Source organism: Lathyrus oleraceus, chromosome 4 (assembly GCF_024323335.1).
Source record: "Lathyrus oleraceus cultivar Zhongwan6 chromosome 4, CAAS_Psat_ZW6_1.0, whole genome shotgun sequence".
Taxonomy (NCBI): Eukaryota; Viridiplantae; Streptophyta; class Magnoliopsida; order Fabales; family Fabaceae; genus Lathyrus; species Lathyrus oleraceus.
Genome location: NC_066582.1, coordinates 77449847 through 77465102, shown reverse-complemented (window position 1 = coordinate 77465102; position 15256 = coordinate 77449847).

Below are 15256 nucleotides of genomic sequence, written 5' to 3'. Positions count from 1 at the left end.
AGCTCCCTAATGGGTGGAAATTAGGTTACCTTGTTTGACTTGTAGGTTCAGATACACCGGTACTAAGCCAGCAAATTGAAATACAGTAACAGGTGATGTGCAATTCAATATTGATATATCATGCTGATAACTGTCCAAACACAACAGAAGTAAGTATGATGTTTGATCTCTGTTGTGTCTCTGTACTAGAAGGACATAACTAAATGTTCTTTCATTCTAAGGTAATACAGTAGCAGAAGGTGTGACTACTGTGAAAGCGTGCTTGAGTACAGGGTTTTAATTTGTATAATTGTCTTGCTGTAATAGTTACAATGTTGGATCAGATGTCATGACTTTGAGTAGAACATCTGAATTCTGACTACACCAGAATTTCAATTGGTATCAGAGCAGGCATCCTGTCTGTTTCTGGATGAGATCCATGGGTGATACTTTCTGGTATATTGCAAGGAGTTATGTTAGTACTGATGCTGTAACCTGTGAAAGGCTCTGTATTTTCCCTGAATGGTCCCTTGAAGTAGGTGGATGGACTGTTCATGACGGGAATGGTGTGTACCTGTCTCTGGAGGTTGGCAATTGGCCTTTGTGTGGGACACCTGTGCCAGTATTGAATCACATTCAAACTTGGAATGGTCTTGGAGGCTGATCTGGTGAAGTGCGTGTTCATAGGTTGAGTTGTATTATGATTTCCGCTGCATAATACCTGGCAAAACTCAAACTCTGATGCAGTTTCCCCCCATGTGGATGAAAGGCTGCTGTATTCAAGATTTTATCATAATCTACCGAAGATGTCAAAGATACTTGAGTATCCTCAAGTCCACTCATCATGACGTTCTCACTTCAGGATGATAAGAATCACCTGATCACCGATTCTTTTACTCTCTTGGGTAGTGTATATGAAGACCTTGAAGTCCTTCAAGGAGGGTTTGTTCCAAGGAGGTGGAACTAATGTTCTATGGGATGTTAGAACATGTTGTTCAACAAGTATGCAGCTACTAGTTGAAGAGCAGATGTTGTTTAGGTGTCAAACAAAGGGATACTTTTGTTTGGAACCTACTCCTGACCTGGAAGAGGAGACATCTGTGTGAGCTAAGTTGACAAGGGTAGGGTCAACTGTGTGTATGCTCAAGAAGGTCACTTTTAGAAGTCTGATCTCTAGAAGTGGAGCTGGTTGAGATGTGACATTGTGCAATCCCTGCTGTGTGCCTTATTCCTGTAGACTGATCAGGGTTGGATAGTTGTTCCCTGAAGTACTATGGTGTACTGGAAGACAAGTTCCCTGGATGATAGAAGTCAATAATGGGGAAACCTGACTGCTATTCCATTTAAGAGGATTCGAACCATGAATCTTGTTATTCAAACACCACGATCAGAAGTGGCAGTTCTTTCAAGGAGTGAGAATATGAAGATTCAGAGGTTGGTTGAGGTAGTATGCTCTGGCAATGCATATCTACTATGGATTGGTGTTGTTGTGTTTCACTAGTACTTATGGTCAGCTGAAGTCTGATTGGTGTGATTGGAGTATGTATAGGTATAACTCATAGAGTTAGGTGCCACTGGTAGGGATGGTGTATGTCATGTTGAGACATGTCTGTACAATGCATGGATATTGGTGTGAAGTTTCCATGATTGTTAATTTGAGGGGGAGTTTTGGTTAACCTCCTCACATTTGGTCAGCCTAGGGTCTGGTTGGCTGTTGACCTGTGTCACATGGGTTTTGGTGGGTGTGTGACACATTTGCAAGGAAGAATTCATCTCTCTCATTCCCAAGAGTGAATTTAATCTGAGAAGATTTTCAACACTGTTGAAGTGCTTGCAAGCAGAAGATGTTGACACAAGAAGAGTACTTTCAAAGTATTCTTATGGTGGAAGTATCTGAAAGGATAATTGGGAAAGGATTTAAGATCAATGTCTACTTGTGCCAAGTACAAGTGTTTAATTGATTATCCTTGGAGCTCAAGATAACTGATGTTCTTAAAGATGTTGGAACATCACTTCTTCAAGACCCTGTGCAGAATCACAAGAAGGATAGTACATTGGCTTATGATCTATCTCTTTGGTGGCAGCAAAAGCATATGATCTCTGAAAAGGTTTCCTGGCAAGAAACATGTTCAGCCTTGGTATGTACAAGAAGAAGAAGACATCATAGTCTTGATGGTGGTTACTTGGATCAGTTTATCTCTGATCTAGGTAAGGAAGTGCATTAGCTTATGCACACTGTGGTGTCAAGAACAAGTGGCAGCAGTCTTGACATCCTGGAAACAGCCTTGCTTTAGGATGTGGAATCCTTGGTATAGCTGAAGGGTTAGTTTCTAACTGGTCCTTCTGAAGACTCATGCATCAGAGTGTCTGATGTCTTTGGAGAAGAAGCAGGGATTCATCAAGGTGTGAGCTTGGATGACGTAACTGCAAACCTGCAGGATGGAGGTTGTTTACTCAAACTTGGTTCCACAATCAAGTCTATGAGAACATTGAACTCTTGTTCTGTGAAGGGAGGAAGTTCCTTCAAGTGGCAAAAGAAGGAGCTGAATTCAACAACTAGATGTCAAAACACAATATTGTGACATTTGGTTCAACATCAGATTCTTAGTTGGTGAAGTGACACATCAACTTGAGATAGAAGGGTCTACAGGGTTGTAGATTGGATACTTCAAACAGCTTGAAGTTCAAGTCTCACTTGGAAGGTCAGAATATCTTTGGGAGAGGTCTGATAAACGTGGAGAGGTCAAAGAATGGCATTTGACTTTTTCATATGAGGATTCATGAAGGAGGTAATCAACCAGTGGCATTTGGTCTATCTCAGAAGTGAGTTCGAAGAATCAAGATAATCCACATATGGCAGCTGATTATTCTTGAGGAAAGTCTGAGACAAATTACTTTTGAGCAGAAAAGTAGTAAGTTGAAGACAAAAGGAGGTGTTTTCTATTCATCTCTTGGAGCTTGTGGTAGGAGTTCTGAGCTATCTATGGAAGATTATCTCTTGTAATGGGATGAGAATGTATATGTCCCATTTTATGTCTGGGTTCTTCTTGATCAAGCTGGTGACTCAGTGATATCTGAAGACTATCAGATGGTGTTCCTTGTTATGGTGTGAAGGATGTCCCAGCTGATGTTAGAACATCTTGTGAAGGGGTCTTCTGTTCTGGTTAGAAGAGAGAGTGACACAGAGTGTGGATGTGGTCAGCCAAGAGGGTTGAACAGAGGGGGTACTCTTGAAGACATGAAGATGCGTCTTATGTTTTCCATTCATCAAGTGGTCTGGATTCTCTTTGAATCAGGTAGTATGTGAAGGTCCAACTTTGGGGTGTTGGATATGCTCATGTGTGACCTCCAAGTTTCAAGAGGAGAGCAGGTTGTCCATGACAGGGGGAGTTTTGTCATCAAGCTTGTGGTCTATGTGTTCTCAGATAACTAGGTATGGCACCTTGTCAGTTATCAGGATGCTGTGATGTATGTCAAGGCGGAGTGAGCAGAAGAATGTCTGACCGGATGTCATGACATTGCCCTGGACAATGCTGTTAAATCCTTCTGAATCTTAAAGTCATTAGGAATTATAAGGGTGATGTGTCTAATTCTGATAATTCAGAATAAGCCTGATGGCTACAGCTGTGTGGTACAGGGGGAGTAACCATCTGCTGAAGTGTGGGAATTTGGCTGTAGCAATGCCAGATGTCAAGTCTCTACTGGAGGTATGACAGGGGTCTTGGGAAATGTTGAATACTGGCAGAATGCAGGAAAAAGCCGCGTGGAATGTTAAGACATCGCATGCAACGTGTCTGACTACATATATGGAATAGTCTCCATGCACTGGAACTGCTGTTTTGGAAAAGAAACAGTCAAGAGCTATAAAAGGTATTCAAAGATAGTCTGAGATTTTGTTGGTGATTCTCTGACTGTTTCTCAGCAAAAATTAATGAATCTTGACCAAGCATTTATTCCTACCGTTAATTCCTAAGCACGGGCTGGACTATTTAAAGGATGTAATAGCCCTCTTCTTCTCACAAGAGAAACACTCCATTCCCTCAGAATCATGGGATATGTTAAGGTTTGGGCAAGCTGCGCCTGGATCTGGTTTTGTGAGGGGTGCCTTTACAAACGTTTAGCTAAAAAGGGGGAGAGAAATACAGTCCTAGGGTTGAGAATGTACCAGAAGCAAGCTAAATGTGGTAGCAAACAGAAGTTGGTGTTAGGCACAAAATCCACCAACTGGGTATATCACTTGTGTCTTGTGATCTGAGTTACATTATCTATGTACTCAGTATTACATATTCTTCCGGAAGCTCTCCTGTTGAGGGAAAGGGTTCTGGTACAACTGATCCGTGTTCCTCTACTTCCTCATGTACACCAACCTTGGTGTTTGTGGTGGTGGAGTCAATGACAGAGATGAAGAGCATACCCATAATGGGATGTTTTGTCCAGTGTAATGTTTATTTGTTTTAGCTAAAATTTGCCAAAGGGGGAGATTGTTAATACCTTAGGATTGGCATTAATTTTGTAAAACAAAAAATGTATCCATCTCTGTTGCTTTAATATGTTGGGTTGAAGAAGTTCAACATCTGGACCAGCATGTCATGTACGATGTCACGACATCAGGCCTGTGACATCGTACATGTGTAGAAAACTGAATTAATTAATTCAGTATATATTCTGGGATTAGTAAGGATATTTGGTGAATATCCTAGCTTCCATGTGGAGGTCTTAAAGACTCAATCAGAACATATATATAGGCTCAAAATAAGGAGATATATATGGAGAGATTTTAGGATTGAAGACCTTGTTTGTAGCAGAAATTTTCTGCTGTATTTGTAACAGCAAAGAACAAGTTTGCTGCGATTTCTGAAGGCCCAAGTCCAGTTGGGTGATTAGGTTATAAATAGCACATTGTAACCTAGTTTCTGTAAGCCTCATAGAATGAAAACTTAGGGGTGTGTGTGAGGTAAACCTCCCAATCTGTGGGAAGGTTACCATGTGTTTCTCAGTGGTAAAAGCTGAGAGTATTTGTAAATCAAGGCCTGTAGGCAAGAGTGATTATGTTCTTGAATGAAGCTATGAAGCAAGTTGAAGGTGTTTGAACATTACATTGTATTTGTAGTGATAGGAATGGAAACTGGAGGTTTCTATCTAGGAGTTCCTAGGTATAGATTGCATTGGGTAGGGATTAAGTGAAGAGTTGTAAACGGGGGAGTTTAACTCTGAATTAATACTGCTGATAGTGGATCTTCTTCCTGGCTTGGTAGCCCCCAGATGTAGGTCATGTTGGACCGAACTGGGTAAACAATTCTATGTGTTTGTTTTCCTTCTGCATGTTATAATCCTGTCTGCCATAACTCAGGTTGTAGTGCAGTCTGCTAATCAAGATGATAACAGACCTGGTACATATCCTTCTGTGTGAATGTCAATCAGAATGTTTTAACATTCATCACTGACCGCAGATACTGAACTTTAGACATGGTGATCTCAGTTCAGTATTTAAGTAAGTCTGATCCTCAAAAGGATAATAGACCTGGCCAAAGGATCATAGTGAAACTGTCAAACTGGATGTCTTGACAGTTGGTCATGTAGGTTGATACTGGAGTAGAGACTAGTTAGTCTTTTACAGTATAGCAAAGTCAGCACAGTCAATTTTCAAAAACATAACAGAATCAGCATGAGGAATATGTTCTGGATGTCAACCTGAATGTTGTAACATTCACACCTGACTGCTTGGGCTAAATTGTAGGATAATTAGTTTTTCTGTTTCAGTATTTTTCTCAGGCTAATTTAAGGAATCCAACAGCTGAGCTAAAATTCAGGAAAATAATAACTAACCTACAATTAATGAATCTAACAACTAGCACATTTGTCAGCTCCCTAATGTGTGGAAATTAGGTTACCTTGTTTGACTTGTAGGTTCAGATACACCGGTACTAAGCCAGCAAATTGAAATACAGTAACAGGTGATGTGCAATTCAATATTGATATATCATGTTGATAACTGTCCAAACACAACAGAAGTAAGTATGATGTTTGATCTTTGTTGTGTCTCTGTACTAGAAGGACATAACTAAATGTTCTTTCATTCTAAGGTAATACAGTAGCAGAAGGTGTGACTACTGTGAAAGCGTGCTTGAGTACAGGGTTTTAATTTGTATAACTGTCTTGCTGTATTAGTTACAATGTTGGATCAGATGTCATGACTTTGAGTAGAACATCTGAATTCTGTCTACACCAGAATTTCAGATCCAATCAAGTATATCTTTGAGAAGCCTGCTTTAATTGGGAGGATTTCCCGTTGGCAGATGTTGTTATCTGAGTATGATATTGAGTATCGAGCTCAGAAGACGATAAAAGGTAGTATTTTGGCTGACCACTTGGCACATCAACCGATTGAGGATTATCAGTTAGTTCAGTATGACTTCCCAGACGAGGAGATTCTGTATTTGAAAATGAAAGATTGCGATGAGCCTACGCTCGATGAAGGGCCAAAACCTTGTTCCAGATGGAGTATGGTGTTTGATGGCGCAGTAAATCAATATGGAAATGGTATTGGGGCAGTGATTATTACTCCTCAAGGCACACATTTTCCTTTTACAGCAAGGCTAACTTTCAAATGCACGAATAATATGGCGGAGTATAAGGCCTGTATTATGGGTTTGGAAGAATGTATTGATCTTAGGATCAAACACCTTGATGTTTATGGTGATTCGGCCCTCGTTGTTAATCAGATTAAGGGTGAATGGGAAACGAATCAGCCTGGCCTCATCCCATATAGAGATTATGCGAGGAGGATTTCAACGTTCTTTACTGAGGTTGACTTCCATCATATTTCTCGAGATGAGAATTGGATGATAGATGCTCTTGCTACACTTGCTTCGATGATTGTGGTTAGACTTTGGAATGAAGTTCCCAATATCACTGTGATGCGCTTGGACAGACCAACTCATGTATTTGCAGTAGAGGAGATGCAAGATCATAAGCCGTGGTATTATGATATCAAGTGTTTTCTTCAGAGCCAGATTTACCCGCCTGGGGCATCTGTGAAAGATAGGAAGACTTTGAGGAGATTGTCAGGCAGTTTCTACCTCAATGGCGATGTGCTTTATAAGAGAAATTTTGACATGGTTCTGCTCAGATGTGTGGATAGACACGAAGCAGACCTGTTAATGACTGAGGTCCATGAAGGTTCATTTGGTACTCATTCCAATGGACATTCCATGGCTAGAAAGATGTTGAGAGCAGGCTACTATTGGCTGACAATGGAGTCTGACTGCTGCAAATATGTGAAGAAATGCCATAAGTGTCAGATTTACACGGATAAGATTCATATTCCCCCGACACTTCTGAATGTGATTTCATCACCATGGCCTTTCTCTATGTGGGGAATTGACATGATTGGCATGATAGAACCGAAAGCATCCAACGGTCACAGTTTTATTCTCGTAGAAATTGATTACTTCACCAAGTGGGTTGAAGCGGCATCATATGCAAATGTGACCAGGCAGGTGGTCGTGAAGTTTATCAAGAATCAACTCATATGCCATTATGGTGTGCCAGATAAGATCATTACTGACAATGGATCTAACTTGAACAACAAGATGATGAAAGAGCTGTGTAGTGAGTTCAAGATAGCACATCATAATCCTTCTCCTTACAGGCCCAAGATGAATGGGGCTGTTGAAGCTGCTAATAAGAACATCAAGAAGATTATCCAGAAGATGGTTGTTACGTACAAAGATTGGCATGAGATGCTGCCTTTTGCTTTGCATGGGTATCGTACATCTATCCGCACTTCAACAGGGGCAACCCCTTTTTCTCTTGTTTATGGTATGGAGGTTGTGCTCCCAGTAGGGGTGGAGATCCCATCAATGAGAGTCTTGATGGAAGCCAAGTTGACTGATGCTGAATAAGTTCAGAGTCGTTATGATCAGCTGAATTTGATAGAAGAGAAGCGTTTGACTGCGATGTGCCATGGCCAGTTATATCAGCAAAGGATGAAGAAAGCCTTTGATAAGAAGGTCAAGCCTCGTGTGTTCCGAGAGGGTGACCTTGTGCTCAAGAAAGTCTTGTTTTTCGCGCCCGAATCCAGGGGCAAATGGACTCCAAACTATGAAGGTCCATATGTTGTTAAGAGAGCCTTTTCAGGCGGTGCTTTAATACTTACAACTATGGATGGGGAGGATTTCACTCGTCCTGTGAATTCAGATGCAATCAAGAAATACTTCGCCTAAAAATAAAAATAGAATAGCTCGCTAAGTTGAAAACCCGAAAGGGCGACTTAGGCAAAAATGAGCGTCTCGGTGGATTGAAAACCCGAAAGGGCGATCCAGGCCAAAGTTAGAGACATAAAAAAAATGAATGAATATATATATCCCGGTAGATTGAGTACCCCACCCTGGGGCAATCTAGGAAAAAATTAGGGATTTGGCAAGTAACTGCATCCTGACAAGACTTTGTTCTACAAACTGTCATCCGTCAGAGATTCTCGTTCAGTCATCGTCAACTGAAACTTCAAATACATCGGATTCAGAGTTGGTGTAGAAATGGTCATTATGTTCAATGTAGCCATTTTCCAATATATATCACCAATTTCAAATTTGTAAAGATCCATGTAGTTTTGCCATTTGCAGACTACCATTCCATCAAATAAATTTGAGCCTTTATCCAATTATTTGCACTGTTATTTGTTTCATTCAACAAATATTTTGCATGTTTTAATTGAGAAATATCATTGTTTTAAATTTTTCCTAACTTGTTTTTAAACAAAGTGAACATTCACAATGATAAAAAAAGATACTGGGGATGTCTTCATTGCTCTCCCAAAGAAGGTATGATTCTCAACAGGGTAAGACATTTGTTCGTATTCTTGGCATGCCTGTATCCTCTTCCTCCGGAGCCTTTTATGGTTTTTCTCCCGAGCAGAGTGTTTGGTAAAGATATCCATCCTTCCTTCCTTTTGCAGAGTAGTGATCCTTCCTCCTCAGCTGATATGATCTCTCTGGTAGGGCAGTATTCGGTGATCTTTGGTAGTTTCTGTTTGATGATTGTTCCCCAGAGATCTATCCCCTACTCTGATAATTCCCCCGGTAGAGGTGCTTCAACGACGGAGTTCATCTGTGCGATGATCCTGTCCCCAGTTTGAATGGTTGATATTCATTACCCTGCAGAGATCTTTATTTCCTGGTATCTCTTTCCCCTCATCAGATTGGATATTTTTTCCACTAGGTCTGGCCTTCTCTCTTGAGATGTAGTACCGGATGTTTGTTCATCGTTCGTTGAACCTGGTTGTGTTAGAAATGTCTGTTTGTCAGCATTCATCATACATAAACCACGCATATATGCATAATTTTAACATTCAGATATTCATGTTGCATCCTTTGCCATATATCTTTGTTTGTTATCCCCTGCTGGTTGGTAATGTTTCCCCAAAGCAGATGTTTGTGTCTGATCTCCCCATGTAGAGTCAGCCCCATAAGCAGAAAGTGTTTATCCTTTCTTCCATACTCCCCACTGAGTTATGTCCTCGTGGATGATTATTACTTTCTGTTCCTCCCAACACATATATTGGGATGGAATTCCCCCCCTGAGTTATATCCTCATGCGGATCTGTCTTGTTTCACCACGCCTCCCTAGTTTGTTCCTAGATTGGCTTTTTGAGTTTTCCCTGCGCTTCCCCCGAGATTTAAATGAATGATTGCTCAGTAACCAATAATTATTCATCTTTTTTTCCACGACGGAGTCTGTGGTTTTCTACCCTCATACCGGTAGTTGTAAATCCTACTTTATCCCTTTGCAGAGTTAACCTTTTCGTTCATCCTAACCGATGACGGTTACTCTTCCGTGATTTTCTACCCAGTATCTGGTAGATGTAATCCCCTCCTTGACGATTATCTTTATCGAACATTTGGTATTAATATTCCTTTACCTTTTGAGTTTATCTCCCGGTAACCGGTGATATATCTCCCGGATAATTGCCTTTGTCAATGTATCCCCCGCGAGTCATCTTTCATTTGCCTTTTGTTAGCAATGATCGTCTCTCCCTTTGATTTGGTTATCATTTTATACCTGGTTTTTGGTATCCCGATGCCCTTTCCTTTCGGTCGATTTATCCTTCATTAACCCAGTAACCAGTTGTGGATAATCTTCCATGCGAGTATGTTATCTACGTTCTGACGGTAATAGATAATATATCTCATGCGCTCTTTGGTCGAAGTCTTTTGTTCTTCCCTAGTCGAGTAAGATTCGTATCCCCTTGGTGGAATCGAATGTCCATCCTGTAATTGAGTTTGCTTTTTAGCCCTCTTTTGGATGATGAGTGTCTTGGGAATATTCCCCAATCCACGCCTTGGTTGGTCACCTATTATATGCCCAGTAACCCGTATCCCTGGTGCTCCTTCCCTTCTGCTCCCTATTATGACTTTCATCCCCTGGGAATATACCTTTTTAGGTTTTTCTCAGATGATTTCGGATGTTTGATATCTCTCACCTTTGTACCGGTCTTAGATATTCATTCTCCCCGAGCATGTTATTCTCTCACCCTTATACCGGTGTTCGGATCACATGTCTCTTTGAGCTTATTACCCAGTAGCCGGTAATACCTCATCCTGGTGTTTCCTCAGAAGAGTCCTGTTTGGATATTCCCCAGCGAGGTCCCTTGGTGGATTCTCCCCATCTGAGTCCGGATTTTCATCCGAAGTATCCTTTGTGGATAGTTCCGCTACATTGGCATATTCCCCAATGCACGCATCTTTGAGTCAGCTCGAGTCCTTCCATTGATTTATTTTTAGGGAATCTCTCTCGTGTCTCTCAGTAAATCTAAGTCGTGCCCTGCTCACGCAATTTATTCCCTTTTCTATCCCCATAAGAGTCCCAGAGTCTCTGTCCCATGGAGTGTATTACTCATATTGATTGCCAGTTTCTCCGGATTTCTTTTCTTCTTCATTGACACATATTCCCACAAAGTATTACCATTTTGCATACATACCTTTGCATCATGAGGTCTCTTAGGGACCAAAATTCGTCTCTTTGTTATTATTTAAGCACATTCTACCTCGTCGAGACGAAGATTTTAACCTTCACTTCTCCGGCTAGAATGACCTTAAATAGGAGCATCTGTAAGACCCTAATTTTGGCCCTAAGATCCCTCATGGCATCATAACATTGCATTTGCATAGCCTCAAGGATCATAAGCATCTTGGCTCCTTCCCTTTGGGTGGGATCCCTCTTGTGAGTGGTTTGAAATCACCAAGCATGCTTGAATTGTATATTATTGTTTTTCTCATTTTTTTTACTCAAAAGCACAAAAATATGTCACTAACATTTCTTGTTTGTAGCTTGAGCAGTCACAAGGTCTAAAAGCTTCTAGGAGATCCTTTGTACAATGATATGGTCAAGAGAAGATGAAAGCAAGCATGGTAATGGTTCCCAGAGCTCTCATCCATCAAACATGCCTCCCAAGTATCTCAATTCATCATTTTGATCAAAGCAAGTCAAGGGGTTTGAGGTTTGTTTCCCAAGGAAACCCTAATTCATCTGATCATCAACAATGCCTTGCTCATGAAGCAACCTCAACCCATGGTCAAATACTGTAGCACCTCAAATTTTCACCTCCCATTTATATATACATTTTCATTTTAAGTCATTAACATTGCATTGTTCATTGCATAGTCCATCATGTCATCACGCAAGACTGGTCAGGAGATTCGACTGTGCAAGGCAACAAGGGAATTCTCCATGAAATCAAAGCCCTAGGGTTGGTACAATGAGTTCACATGATTCAAGGATCATTTTGAATTGGTTTGGCCAAGTATTGGAAGCTCAAGGCTCATCAGTCCATGTGCAATACATCTGAAACCCTAAAAAGTCAACAGAAGTCAACTGTCAGTTCAACTATGGATTTGGAGGTGGGAGATGGTTAGATATGCCTCATTCATGTGCTAACAAGTCTCATTTGACATTTCAAACATCAACATTGAAGAATTTGAAGTCAGATCAAGACTTTCCAAAAATAGCAGGTGACCTGTAATTTGAACTTTCCAAAAATGGAAAGGTTTTGGACCAACTTCAACTCAATATTACATCATCAATAAAGGTTCAAATGAAATTTTGTTGAACATTAAAGTTGGAGATCTTTCTCTCCCATTTCCAAAAAGTCCAAGATCATGGATTTCTCATGTGTGGTTGATGAGATATGGTTCAAACATGGAAAAGTGTGGTTTAAACTTCAAATGAGCATAACTTTCAAACCAAAACTCCAATTTGAGTGGTTCTTTTTGCGCATTGATCCTTGTAACATGTATTTTCCAAGCATACAATCATTTGGCATGAAATCTGATTTGCATGGCATTGGCTCATTCATGAAGATTTTGGGAAGAAATTTCATAAACTCATTTTGGTTGAATATATGCATACAATATCACTTCCAAAGCTTGCATGAACACATTTTAAGTGGATTTTGGCCTTGCACATGCACTGTTCACGTGCATGGAGGTGCATGGAGCAAGAAACCTCATTTTTGCATTCACACCACAAAGTCCTTAATCACATTTGCATTTGCTTAAACCATTGCCTAAACATGATTAGCATGGACTATAAAGCCTTAAACCATAACTGTTTTTCACAATTACCAATTCTAGATCTAGATTTTCACAAATTCTCAAAATTCTCTCTCACTTTTTTCTCCAAAATTTTGCAAACACAAGCACTTTCCATTGATCATTTCATCATCCTGAGCTATAATTGAGCACATTTGCACGTGGAAACAGAGGACATCGTGCCTGTTTTGTTCATGTTCAAGGTGTGAAGCTTCCATGGCAAGTGGAGATTGAGCAAGATTCGTGTACATCCAAGCCTCCATTTCATCATCCTTTACTACAAGAAGCATATTGGAGAAGAATTGGAACATCAAAGGCCTTGGAAACAAGTGATTTTAATTGCTGCTCATCAAGAGGTAGGTTTTTTGACCTCTTTAATTCTCCAAATTGTTGTGCCTATTGTATAGTTCATAGATTGGTGATGAATCTGAGCTTTGAATGGAGTGATTTGGTGCTATATACATGAAGATCCGTGCATTTGAAGTTTTGCTGTAGATTTTTATTTCCTTCGATCCATGCGTTTGATGTTGTTTCTTGATGAAATATTCATGGATTCTTGTTGTTTGATGCATGATGAGTTGAATGATGTGCACGTTTTTGATTTCTGGAACGTTTGGATTTTTCTGGAAAAATTTGGATGAAGATCTTCATGATCTTCATCATGTTCATCACGTTTCCAATTTTCCTGCAAGTTTACCTGTGGAACGCATAGGCTTACCTACGGAATTTTCCACGAGTTCATGTTAGTTACCTGCGGATTTTTTGAATCCAGGCAGGGCGTGCGCTTAGGGTTTGTAGGCCAAAACGCCAGCGTTTTGTGTTTGGCGCGCATGTAGGTTTGAAAATGCACATGGTTCGAATCCTGCTGAGTGTATTTTCCAAATTGCCTTGCCTTTTCATCATTTCCTTCATATTTCATACCATGCTTCATGTTTGTGATTTCAATCTTTCTCAAACTTCCAAAATTCACATCAAATTGAAAATTGATCCAAAAATTATGAGATTTTTTGCATTGTGATCCTCATGCTGTCTATTATTTTTGGATCATTAAAATGAAAATTGTGCTTGGCTGGATATTTTTTGGTGCTAGAGTGATTGAATACATGTCCATACTTGACCTTGCCTTGCTATATCATTTGTGAAATGCTTGATTTTTATCCAATGAATGTGAAATTTTGCATGATGAAACTAGACACTTTGCTTGACATTTTGGTGTTGATTTGGTATTTTTATCAATAACCATGACTGTTTTATGATTATGCTAAGTTAGGTGTGACAATTTGTGTCACACCTTGTGATGTTAAACTTGAATGATGTGTTTTCCATGCCAAATGATATCCAATTGTCCTGTTTTTTTGTATGATGCATGTTATGGATGTTGTGATTGCTCATGATTTTGGTTGGAATTTTTGGGATCATTTCTGATTTAATTGAGATTTTTCATTCTGGTTGGTCACATTTGAGCTTTTAAATGACCTTGAACTTCATTTGATCAGGAAATGCTTGTTTCTTATCCAATGTTTATGATTTTTTGCACACTATTTCTAGACATGTTGAGTGTTGTTTTGGCTTTGGTTTGAGGTTTTTACCAATTACCATTTCTGTTTTATGCCTATGCTAACTTGGTGTGACAATTTGTGTCACACATGTGCTTGTCTTGTGCTTGTCTTGACTTATGCTATGTGATTGCCATGCCTAATGATGTCCAATGCTCCTAATTTTCTGTGTGATGATCATGTTGTATGTCCTATTTACTCATTAATTTTGCCAAGATTATTTGAATCATTTTTGATTTAATGTGCATTTATTTCTTCTGATGTCACAATGTGGTCACAACTTGCATACCTTGCCATGTTTGGTTCATGAAATGCATTTGGTTAATGATATTGATATGGGACCTTTTGGAATGTGTTCTTGATTGAATGAAGTTGATTCATGTTAAATTTCATGTTCTGTTTTGAATGTTTTACCCTCTTTTGACCCTAGGCTTTGACCTAGTGGTTTGGACTCACTGTTTGGATTGTGAATTTCAGGTTAAGAAGCACATTGCCATGATTGGATTGGTCCACTCATTTGAGTTGATTAATTGATTGATGATTGGCTAACTTTATGTTGTTTTGTAGATTGATGCCAAGACATTTGTGTTGTGCCTATTGGCTTGTGGCTTGCACATTGTTGCCTAATGCCTTATCTGTCTGATTGTGTGATTGACTGTTGTCTGTCTGTTTGTATGACTTGTAAACTGATTGGTTTAGATTTTTTCAGGTACCTAAGTTGCTTTGAGTTCTTTTGAACTTGCTTTGCTAGCTTGTGGGTTGCTTAACCTAGGTATAACTCTCTGACTTCATGTAGTCTGGAAGACCTGTCCTGTTATGTGGGCAGGCACCTGTCTGAAGCCCTCCTTAAGAGGCAATGCTTGTGTTTGTTTACTTTTGTGCCAAGCAGGAAAAGTCCTCTTATGAGGCAATTGGCAGATAAAAGAGATGTGTAATCCATCTCCTGCTATTCAGTGTGTCATCCACTTTGCTCATACCATGTGTTGATGCATTGTGGATATCAACCCAAGATCTTTGTTGTGTCAGTCATATGTGGAGAAGAGTTCCTACTTTCTGAACTCCCGCACTTTCATTTGTGTGAAGCTCTCCCAGGCCAGGGATAAGAGCTGTGAGGTCTTACCCTCACTTCCCATT